The sequence below is a fragment of the Salvelinus alpinus genome, chromosome 13, assembly GCF_045679555.1.
Source record: "Salvelinus alpinus chromosome 13, SLU_Salpinus.1, whole genome shotgun sequence".
NCBI classification, from domain to species: Eukaryota; Metazoa; Chordata; class Actinopteri; order Salmoniformes; family Salmonidae; genus Salvelinus; species Salvelinus alpinus.
The window spans coordinates 50691849-50702423 of NC_092098.1; positions in this window are offsets into that span (position 1 = coordinate 50691849).

Genomic DNA, 10575 nt, shown 5'->3' on the forward strand with positions numbered 1-10575 from the left:
CTACATGGCATATATTATAGATACCTATTATTTATTTATTTTTCCTGATCTTGAAAAGAGGATATACTGTACGTGCAGTATATGTTAATACTGTATAAAGACATTCTTATAGATAAGATTAAACTATATACAGATTGTATTATAGTAGCTAGAACATAGCTCCTCCCCTTTGCCCTGACCTCATTTGTTGAAAGGCTCACTACAGCACATCTAGAGACAACACAAGAAAAGAGAAGAAGAAAAAGAAATGACGTGTTCTCCACAGTGCTCTCTCATACTGGCTTCATAGCTAAATATTTTTCATCCGGTGCGTGTCTAAGCAACCCACAGCTCAGAAAGAGATGGAGGAAGTGGGGGGGGGGGGGCTGCCTGCATCATACCACATAACCACTAACGTGCACATGAGAAAATGCACTTTACTTTTTTGTTGTTGAGTTTTTAATGTTTATAGAAGATGCATTCTTCATTTTCATTTAACAGTTTTGAAAGGCCTCTCCAGTTTACATTAAATCTGTGTGTAAAAGGCACAGGGAGAAAATACGTGTACGAATCAGTTTGTGCAAATGCAAGCAAACTTGATCACTACTATTATTATTCTCTAGACAATCATGTTTTTTGGGGGGGGGCGTACATATATTTCCAAATCAATGAATGCTTGCCAGTAAAATTCAAGTCAAGTACGTTTATCAACAGGAGCTGAACTCTTCACAACAAGAGTCCTCTCTCCCTAGATCTTTGTCTATAGGAGATGGCCCAGAGGCGTCCTTATGGGTCTGGCTGGTGGAAAAGTGACTTTCCACTCTGCCGTTTCTTTTAGGGACTCCACCACCATTGCTGTTCACAGTTGAAAGGCCAGAGAGGTTTCAATTCCCCCCTCAGAGCCTGTGATGTGAGAACACTATCCACTACAGCCATGGTGAAACAGTTTGTAACTATGACAACCTGGGAGGTGGAAGGGCAGTGGGTGGGAGAGGGGGGGGGGGGTCTATGGGGTTTGATGAGATGAATGGATAGGGCAGTGGGTGGGAGAAGGGGGGGGGGTGTCTATGGGGTTTGATGAGATGAATGGATAGGGCGGTGGGTGGGAGAGGGGGGGGGGTCTATGGGGTTTGATGAGATGAATGGATAGGGCGGTGGGTGGGAGAAGGGGGGGGGGGTCTATGGGGTTTGATGAGATGAATGGATAGGGCGGTGGGTGGGAGAAGGGGGGGGGGGGGGGTCTATGGGGTTTGATGAGATGAATGGATAGGGCGGTGGGTGGGAGAGGGGGGGGGGTCTATGGGGTTTGATGAGATGAATGGATAGGGCGGTGGGTGGGAGAAGGGGGGGGGGGTCTATGGGGTTTGATGAGATGAATGGATAGGGCGGTGGGTGGGAGAAGGGGGGGGGGGGTCTATGGGGTTTGATGAGATGAATGGATAGGGCGGTGGGTGGGAGAGGGGGGGGGGTCTATGGGGTTTGATGAGATGAATGGATAGGGCGGTGGGTGGGAGAAGGGGGGGGGGGTCTATGGGGTTTGATGAGATGAATGGATAGGGCGGTGGGTGGGAGAGGGGGGGGGGTCTATGGGGTTTGATGAGATGAATGGATAGGGCGGTGGGTGGGAGAAGGGGGGGGGGTCTATGGGGTTTGATGAGATGAATGGATAGGGCGGTGGGTGGGAGAAGGGGGGGGGTCTATGGGGTTTGATGAGATGAATGGATAGGGCGGTGGGTGGGAGGAGGGGGGGGGGTCTATGGGGTTTGATGAGATGAATGGATAGGGCGGTGGGTGGGAGAAGGGGGGGGGTCTATGGGGTTTGATGAGATGAATGGATAGGGCGGTGGGTGGGAGAAGGGGGGGGGGGGGTCTATGGGGTTTGATGAGATGAATGGATAGGGCGGTGGGAGGGAGAAGGGGGCGGTGGGTGTTGAAAAACTGTGATTATATGAAATACCATTGGAACACTGGAAAAGGAGTGACGAAGTGTAATCTGAAGATCCGTTTTAGTGTCAATAGTTTCACTTTTAGTCACCAGTGACACCAACAACTGTAACAGCAATCTACTAGACTGCATTTAGTTCATCTTTTGAATGTAGGCCTACTAGAATAAAGTTATTTTAACCTCTGACTTTTTTAATGCATATATTCACATGGCACAAGCACATACCGTTGTAGTGTTGCTGTGGGTCTTAGGACAGCAAGTCGTGTGTTTACAATGTCCATACATTGAGAAAAAACATGCCTTGTTTGAAGAATGATTCTTTATTGAGATGGGTTCCATGCTGTATACAGTACCTTGATTTCTTCCCATGAATCTATCCCTATGATAAACACATGGCGTATGGGTATGGTATGGTATGGGTTGTATGTGTATGGTATGGTATGGGTTGTATGTGTATGGTATGGGTTGTATGGTATGGTATGGTATGGGTTGTATGTGTATGGTATGGTATGGGTTGTATGTGTATGGTATGGGGTGTATGGTATGGTATGGTATGGGTTGTATGTGTATGGTATGGTATGGTATGGGTTGTATGGTATGGTATGGTATGGGTTGTATGTGTATGGTATGGTATGGTATGGTATGGGTTGTATGTGTATGGTATGGTATGGTATGGGTTGTATGTGTATGGTATGGTATGGTATGGGTTGTATGTGTATGGTATGGTTTGGGTTGTATATGTATGGTATGGTATGGGTCGTGTGGTATGGTATGGTTTGGGTTGTATGTGTATGGTATCGGTTGTATGTGTATGGTTTGGGTTGTATTTGTATGGTATGGTATCGGTTGTCTATGTATGGTATGGTATGGGTTGTATGTGTATGGTATGTGTATGGTATGAGTTGTCTATGTATGGTATGGTATGGGTTGTATGTGTATGGTATGTGTATGGTATGAGTTGTCTATGTATGGTATGGTATGGGTTGTATGCGTATGGTATGGTATGTGTATGGTATGAGTTGTATGTGTATGGTATGGTATGGGTTGTATTCGTATGGTATGGTATGGGTTGTATGGTATGGTATGGGTTGTATGTGTATGGTATGGTATGATATGGTATGGTATGTGTTGTATTTGTATGGTATGGTATGGGTTATATGTGTATGGTATGGTATGGGTTGTATGTGTATGGTATGGTATGGTAATGTATGGTATGGTATGGTATGGTATTGTATGGTATGGGTTGTATATGTATGGTATGGTATTGGTTGTATGTGTATGGTATGGTAATGTATGGTATGGTATGGGTTGTGTATGTATGGTATTGTATGGTATGGGTTACATATGTATGGTATGGGTTATTTACAGTTGAAGTCGGAAGTTTACATACACTTAGGATGGAGTCATTAAAACTCATTTTTCAACTACTCCACAAATTTGTTGTTAACAAACTATAGTTGGTTAGGACATCTACTTTGTGCATGACACAGGTAATTTTTCCAACAATTGTTTACAGGCAGATTATTTCACTTATAATTCACTGTATCACAATTCCAGTGGGTCTGAAGTTTACATACACTAAGTTGACTGTGCCTTTATACAGCTTGGAAAATTCCAGAAAATTATGTCATGGCTTCAGAAGCTTCTGATAGGCTAGTTGACATAATTTGAGGTGTACCTGTGGATGTATTTCAAGGCCTACCTTCAAACTCAGTGCCTCTTTGCTTGACATCAAGGGAAAATCTAAAGAAAACTGCCAAGAACTCAGAAAAAAAAATGGTAGACCTCCACAAGTCTGGTTCATCCTTGGGAGCAATTTCCAAATGCCTGAAGTTACCACTTTCTGCACAAACAATAGTACGCAAGTATAAACACCATGGGACCACGCAGCCGTCATAGGAGAAAGGAGATGCGTTCTGTCACCTAGAGATGAACGTACTTTGATGCGAAAAGGGCAAATCAATCCCAGAACAACAGCAAAGGACCTTGTGAAGATGCTGGAGGAAACAGGTACAAAGTATCTATATCCACAGTAAAACGAGTCCTATATCGACATAACCTGAAAGGCCGCTCAGCATGGAAGAAGCCACTGCTCCAAAACCGCCATAAAAAAGCCAGACTACGGTTTGCAACTGCCCATGGGGACAAAGCTCGTACTTTTTGGAGAAATGTCCTCTGGTCTGATGAAACAAAAATAGAACTGTTTGGCCATAATGACCATTGTTATGTTTGGAGGAGAAAGAGGGAAGCTTGCAAGCCGAAGAACACCATCCCAACCGTGAAGCACGGGGGTGGCAGCATCATGTTTAGGGGGTGATTTGCTGCAGGAGGGACTGGTGCACTTCACAAAATAGATGGCATCATGAGGGAGGAAAATTATGTGGCTATATTGAAGCAACATCTCAAGACATCAGTCAGGAAGTTAAAGTTTGGTCGCAAATGGGTCTTCCAAATGGACAATGAACCCAAGCATACTTCCAAAGTTGTGGCAAAATGACTTAAGGACAACAAAGTCAACGTATTGGAGTGACCATCACAAAGCCCTGACCTCAATCCTACAGAAAATATTTCAGCAGAACTGAAAAAGCATGTGCGAGCAAGGAGGCCTACAAACCTGACTCAGTTACACCAGCTCTGTCAGGAGGAATGGGACAACATTCACCCAACTTATTGTGGGAAGCTTGTGGAAGGCTACATGAAACGTTTGACCCAAGTTAAATAATTTAAAGGCAATGCTACCAAATACTAATTGAGTGTATGTAAACTTCTGACCCACTGGGAATGTGATGAAAGAAATAAAAGCTGAAATAAATCATTCTCTCTACTATTATTCTGACATTTCACATTCTTAAAATAAAGTGGTGATCCTAACTGACCTAAGACAGGGAATTTTTACTAGGATTAAATGTCAGGAATTGTGAAAAACTGAGTTTAAATGTATTTGGCTAAGGTGTATGTAAACTTCCGACTTCAACTGTATGTATGGTGTGGCATATTATAGGTTGTATGTGTATGGTATGGTATGGGTTATATATGTATGGTATGGGCTATACAGTGGGGAGAACAAGTATTTGATACACTGCCGATTTTGCAGGTTTTCCTACTTACAAAGCATGTAGAGGTCTGTAATTTTTATCATAGGTACACTTCAACTGTGAGAGACGGAATCTAAAACAAAAATCCAGAAAATCACATTGTATGATTTTTAAATAATTAATTTGCATTTTATTGCATGACATAAGTATTTGATCACCTACCAACCAGTAAGAATTCCGGCTCTCACAGACCTGTTAGTTTTTCTTTAAGAAGCCCTCCTGTTCTCCACTCATTACCTGTATTAACTGCACCTGTTTGAACTCGTTACCTGTATAAAAGACACCTGTCCACACACAATCAAACAGATTCCAACCTCTCCACAATGGCCAAGACCAGAGAGCTGTGTAAGGACATCAGGGATAAAATTGTAGACCTGCACAAGGCTGGGATGGGCTACAGGACAATAGGCAAGCAGCTTGGTGAGAAGGAAACAACTGTTGGCGCAATTATTAGAAAATGGAAGAAGTTCAAGATGACGGTCAATCACCCTCGGTCTGGGGCTCCATGCAAGATTTCACCTCGTGGGGCATCAATGATCATGAGGAAGGTGAGGGATCAGCCCAGAACTACACGGCAGGACCTGGTCAATGACCTGAAGAGAGCTGGGACCACAGTCTCAAAGAAAACCATTAGTAACACACTACGCCGTCATGGATTAAAATCCTGCAGCGCACGCAAGGTCCCCCTGCTTAAGCCAGTGCATGTCCAGGCCTGTCTGAAGTTTGCCAATGACCATCTGGATGATCCAGAGGAGGAATGGGAGAAGGTCATGTGGTCTGATGAGACAAAAATAGAGCTTTTTGGTCTAACTCCACTCGCCGTGTTTGGAGGAAGAAGAAGTATGAGTACAACCCCAAGAACACCATCCCAACCGTGAAGCATGGAGGTGGAAACATCATTCTTTGGGGATGCTTTTCTGCAAAGGGGACAGGACGACTGCACCGTATTGAGAGGAGGATGGATGGGGCCATGTATCGCGAGATCTTGGCCAACAACCTCCTTCCCTCAGTAAGAGCATTGAAGATGGGTCGTGGCTGGGTCTTCCAGCATGACAACGACACAAAGCACACAGCCATGGCAACTAAGGAGTGGCTCCGTAAGAAGCATCTCAAGGTCCTGGAGTGGCCTAGCCAGTCTCCAGACCTGAACCCAATAGAAAATCTTTGGAGGGAGCTGAAACTCCGTATTGCCCAGCGACAGCCCCGAAACCTGAAGGATCTGGAGAAGATCTGTAGGGAGGAGTGGGCCAAAATCCCTGCTGCAGTGTGTGCAAACCTAGTCAAGAACTACAGGAAACGTATGATCTCTGTAATTGCAAACAAAGGTTTCTGTACCAAATATTAAGTTCTGCTTTTCTGATGTATCAAATACTTATGTCATGCAATAAAATACAAATTAATTACTTAAAAATCATACAATGTGATTTTCTGGATTTTTGTTTTAGATTCCGTCTCTCATAGTTGAAGTGTACCTATGATAAAAATTACAGACCTCTACATGCTTTGTAAGTAGGAAAACCTGCAAAATCGGCAGTGTATCAAATACTTGTTCTCCCCACTGTATATGGTATGGTATGGTATGGGTGCTATAACAAGGACGCTAGCTGCTAGTTGTTAGGCATCTGCACTCAGAAAAAAACTGTTCCAAAAGGATTCTTTGGCTGTCCCTATAGGAGCACCCTTTCTGGTTTCAGGTAGAACCCTTTTTGGTTCCAGGTAGAACCCTTTTTGGTTCCAGATAAAACCCTTTTTGGTTCCAGGTAGAACCCTTTTTGGTTCCAGATAAAAAAACTTTTTGGTTCCAGGTAGAACCCAAACGGGTTCTTCCTCGAACCAAAAAGGGTTCTTCAAAGGGTTCTCCTATGGGGACAGCTGAAGAACCATTTTAGGTTCTAGATAGCACCTTTTTTTCTAAGCGTGTGTGTGTGAGTGCCAGAGGGGAAGTGATCAGTGCTTGTCTGTATGATGAGCACAAAGCATGGGGCTTACAGAGACCCACACTGTCCCTAGAGATATTCCTTATCTGGGCCGGCAGCCATTTCCCCTCCCTACCTCCCCCTGCCCTCCCTGGCCTGGCCCTCCCTGCCTCCCCCTGCCTTCCCTGGCCTGGCCCTCTCTGCCTCCCCCTGCCCTCCCTGGCCTGGCCCTCCCTGCCTCCCCCTGCCTTCCCTGGCCCTCCCTGCCTCCCCCTGCCTTCCCTGGCCCTCTCTGCCTCCCCTGCCCTCCCTGGCACTCTCTGCCTCCCCCTGCCTTCCCTGGCCTGGCCCTCCCTGCCCCCCCCTGCCTTCCCTGGCCCTCTCTGCCTCGCCTGCCCTCCCTGGCCTGGCCCTCCCTGCCTCCCCCTGCCTTCCCTGGCCCTCTCTGCCTCCCCTGCCCTCCCTGGCCCTCTCTGCCTCCCCCTGCCTTCCCTGGCCCTCTCTGCCTCCCCCTGCCCTCCCTGGCCTGGCCCTCTCTGCCTCCCCCTGCCCTCCCTGGCCTGGCCCTCTCTGCCTCCCCTGCCCTCCCTGGCCCTCTCTGCCTCCCCTGCCCTCCCTGGCCCTCTCACATGATGTGCCTCAATTGGCACCCTATTCTCTATATAGTGCAGTACTTTTGATCTGTCTCAGCCTGCCACTGGATAGCCCTGCCACTGGGTAGCCCTGCGTCCCAGCTCACCCTGCCACAGGATAGCAGCTCAGCCCTCCAACCCTCCAACAAGGTCTATACGTCCAAACCAAGGCTAACCTGACCAGTCTGTAGTTTTGTTTTCCTCGTCAAATTTCCAAGCAAAATTGTTCTAATGAAATATTCTATTCTCCATCTATTTAGTAAAAACCCCCATTCGCTCAGTTCTGTGGCTGTTCTGAGTACTATTTAAAATTAAAGAGGAAGTCTGATCAGCCCTTATGAAACGGAGTCATGTGTAACAATGTGTGTGTGTGCTGCTGTTGGAATATTCAGAATCGCCCTTGCTGCCTTTTTCATCGTCCCTCACCCCTTGCAAGCCAGGTTTACAGTAAGCCTAAGAAGCAGTGAGGATTCAGTAACAGCTTTGGCCCAGAAATACATCACACCGGAACCTCTGTTGACATATATACTAGCTCGTTTCCTCTGTTTTTCACAAGGCGTTCAGACCATCAGATGACTTTGATAGATAACCCAGAAGTTACAACATCAGCTAGACATATAAGATGACATGAGGCCTACAGATACTCATCAACAATGTATTGAATTGATACATTCCCCTTCAAGATACTGATAGAAGCGTAGACATGTCCAAATAAGGGCAAAACCAATCATAGGAGCCTCAACCACCAATGAGACCTGGTCTTTAAGGCTTGTGTGTGTGTCCCTGTGAGAAGCAGACAAAAGAGGACGTGCTTTCCTTTGCCGGAGAGAGGCGGAGTCTGATGATCTTGTCTACAGGGGTTGGAGCAAGACCACACGGGGGGGGGCGGGGCTGTGAACACCATGAACTTTCCCGCCTGACCTGGGGTTGACAAGGGTTTCTGTACCAAGGCGCTGATAGCTGATTTAACTGGTTTTTTGTTTTCACTTACCGTGCAGTTCTTCATCGTGTTTCACATTGGCTTAGTGAAACTGCCCTTAAACTATACATCTAGGATTTAAATCGGTAGAACCATGAGAGGAGACATCAAAAATATATCAGCAAACATGTCTTCACGTTGTGACATAGAGCTGAGACGTTATAGGCTCCATAGTGATAAATGAAGCGTAAAGTGGTTCCTCCTTTAAAAGTTACGATTTTACACCGGCGGGACTTAGAGGTAGCCAGCAGTGTATTCACCGAGAAGCTATCAGAGGCTTCAGGCACCAACACCCCCTCCCCTCACCACAGAGGAAACTGAAGTGACACCCCAAGGCGGGCTAACAAACTCACAGTTGATTATACACATGGCTCTCATTTGACTAGCAACCGTTCCTGACCACTGGTGCTTGTGGTTCAGATCACTTTGTAACTAGGTGTTCCATAACTGCTCATTTATCAAGTCATCTGAATAGGCTTCCGTTTTTTTTTCTTCTCTCTCTCTCCAGAAAAGACCATGTCAAACAGGATTGCTTCAAATAAAAAGGTTATTTTGTCAGGCAGGCCAGTAGGTATCTACCCAGTGGTAACCTGATTGCATGATATGATACAACCCAAATCAGGCCATGTGGCATCCAAACCAACACGTGACACCCCATGAAGAACTTAAAGATACTCCAAGAATATCACTATTGTTTGGAATGATAATGAAACACAAAAGATCTCATCTAAATATACTATCACTGTTTCATATTATATCCATATAGAGTTACATTTCAATATAGGAAACTGATATCGATATCTGAGATGATCAAATGGTCATTTATGACGTACAAGGTAAAACCCGAGGTAAAACATCCAGTAGTGCAATATGAATTGAAACATGTCATGACAGAATATCTCGTGTTAAATAGAGGCCTCGTCTGCAAAAAAAAAAAACATATACTCTCCACTTAGCAATGAAGTACGTGTGATATTTTAGCATTTTGGCGTGGCCACAAGTTTAAGACAGCTCTCATAGATTCAACTAGCGAAGGGAATCTGCGGTATGTGCATGTAGATTGGGTTGGAAGGTGGCAAAATGTGCAGAACATTCTGCACTCGGATGTGCATTCAAAAGTAACAAGGCCACACTAGAAGCACTCTTGTTACAACTACTGTGGTTTCACAAAGCTGCTGAGACCAACCGTAAACCAGCCAGGAAATACGAGATGTAGCAACTCACTGGGCACACCACATCATTTCAAAGTCCTTAGTATGGCGTCTGGAGGGGATGCTTGCCGTTTTAAGGGCTCCTGACCAACTGTGCTTTTTTTTCTTTGTTTTTACGCGATGTTTGTAACTTATTTTGTACATAATGTTGCTGCAACCGTCTCTTATGACCGAAAAAGATCTTCTGGACATCAGAACAGTTACTCACCTCCAACTGGATGAAGATTTTCTCTTTAATGTTTAATGAGTCTGACGCAAAGGATATACTGCTTTGTGAAGACAAGGCCCAAATCCCTGTCATCAGCGTGAAGAAAAGACAGAGAAAAAAGGGGAGGAGGGCGGAGGGTGCCTTGTAAGAATTCGCCGACGTAAAGAGGTAAAGAGGTAAACCACCACTTCCCTCTGTATTATTGGCCAACGTGCAATCATTGGAAAACAAACTGGACGATCTACGATTAAGACTAATCCTACCAACGGGACATTAAAAACTGTAATATCTTATGTTTCACAGAGACTTGGCAGAACGACAACACGGATAATATAGAGATGGCTAGCAGAGCAGCTATTCATAGCTGTCTATTTACCACCACAAACTTGCACTAAGACCGCACTCAAAGAGCTGTAAAAGGCCATAAGCAAACAAGAAAATGCTCATCCAGAAGCGGCGCTCCTAGTGGCCGGGGACTTTAATGCAGGGAAACTTAAATCAGTTTTACCTAATTTCTACCAGCATGTCACATGTGCAACCAGAAGAAAAAAAACTCTAGACCACCTTTAACTCCACACACAGAGACGCGTACAAAGCTCTCCCTCGCCCT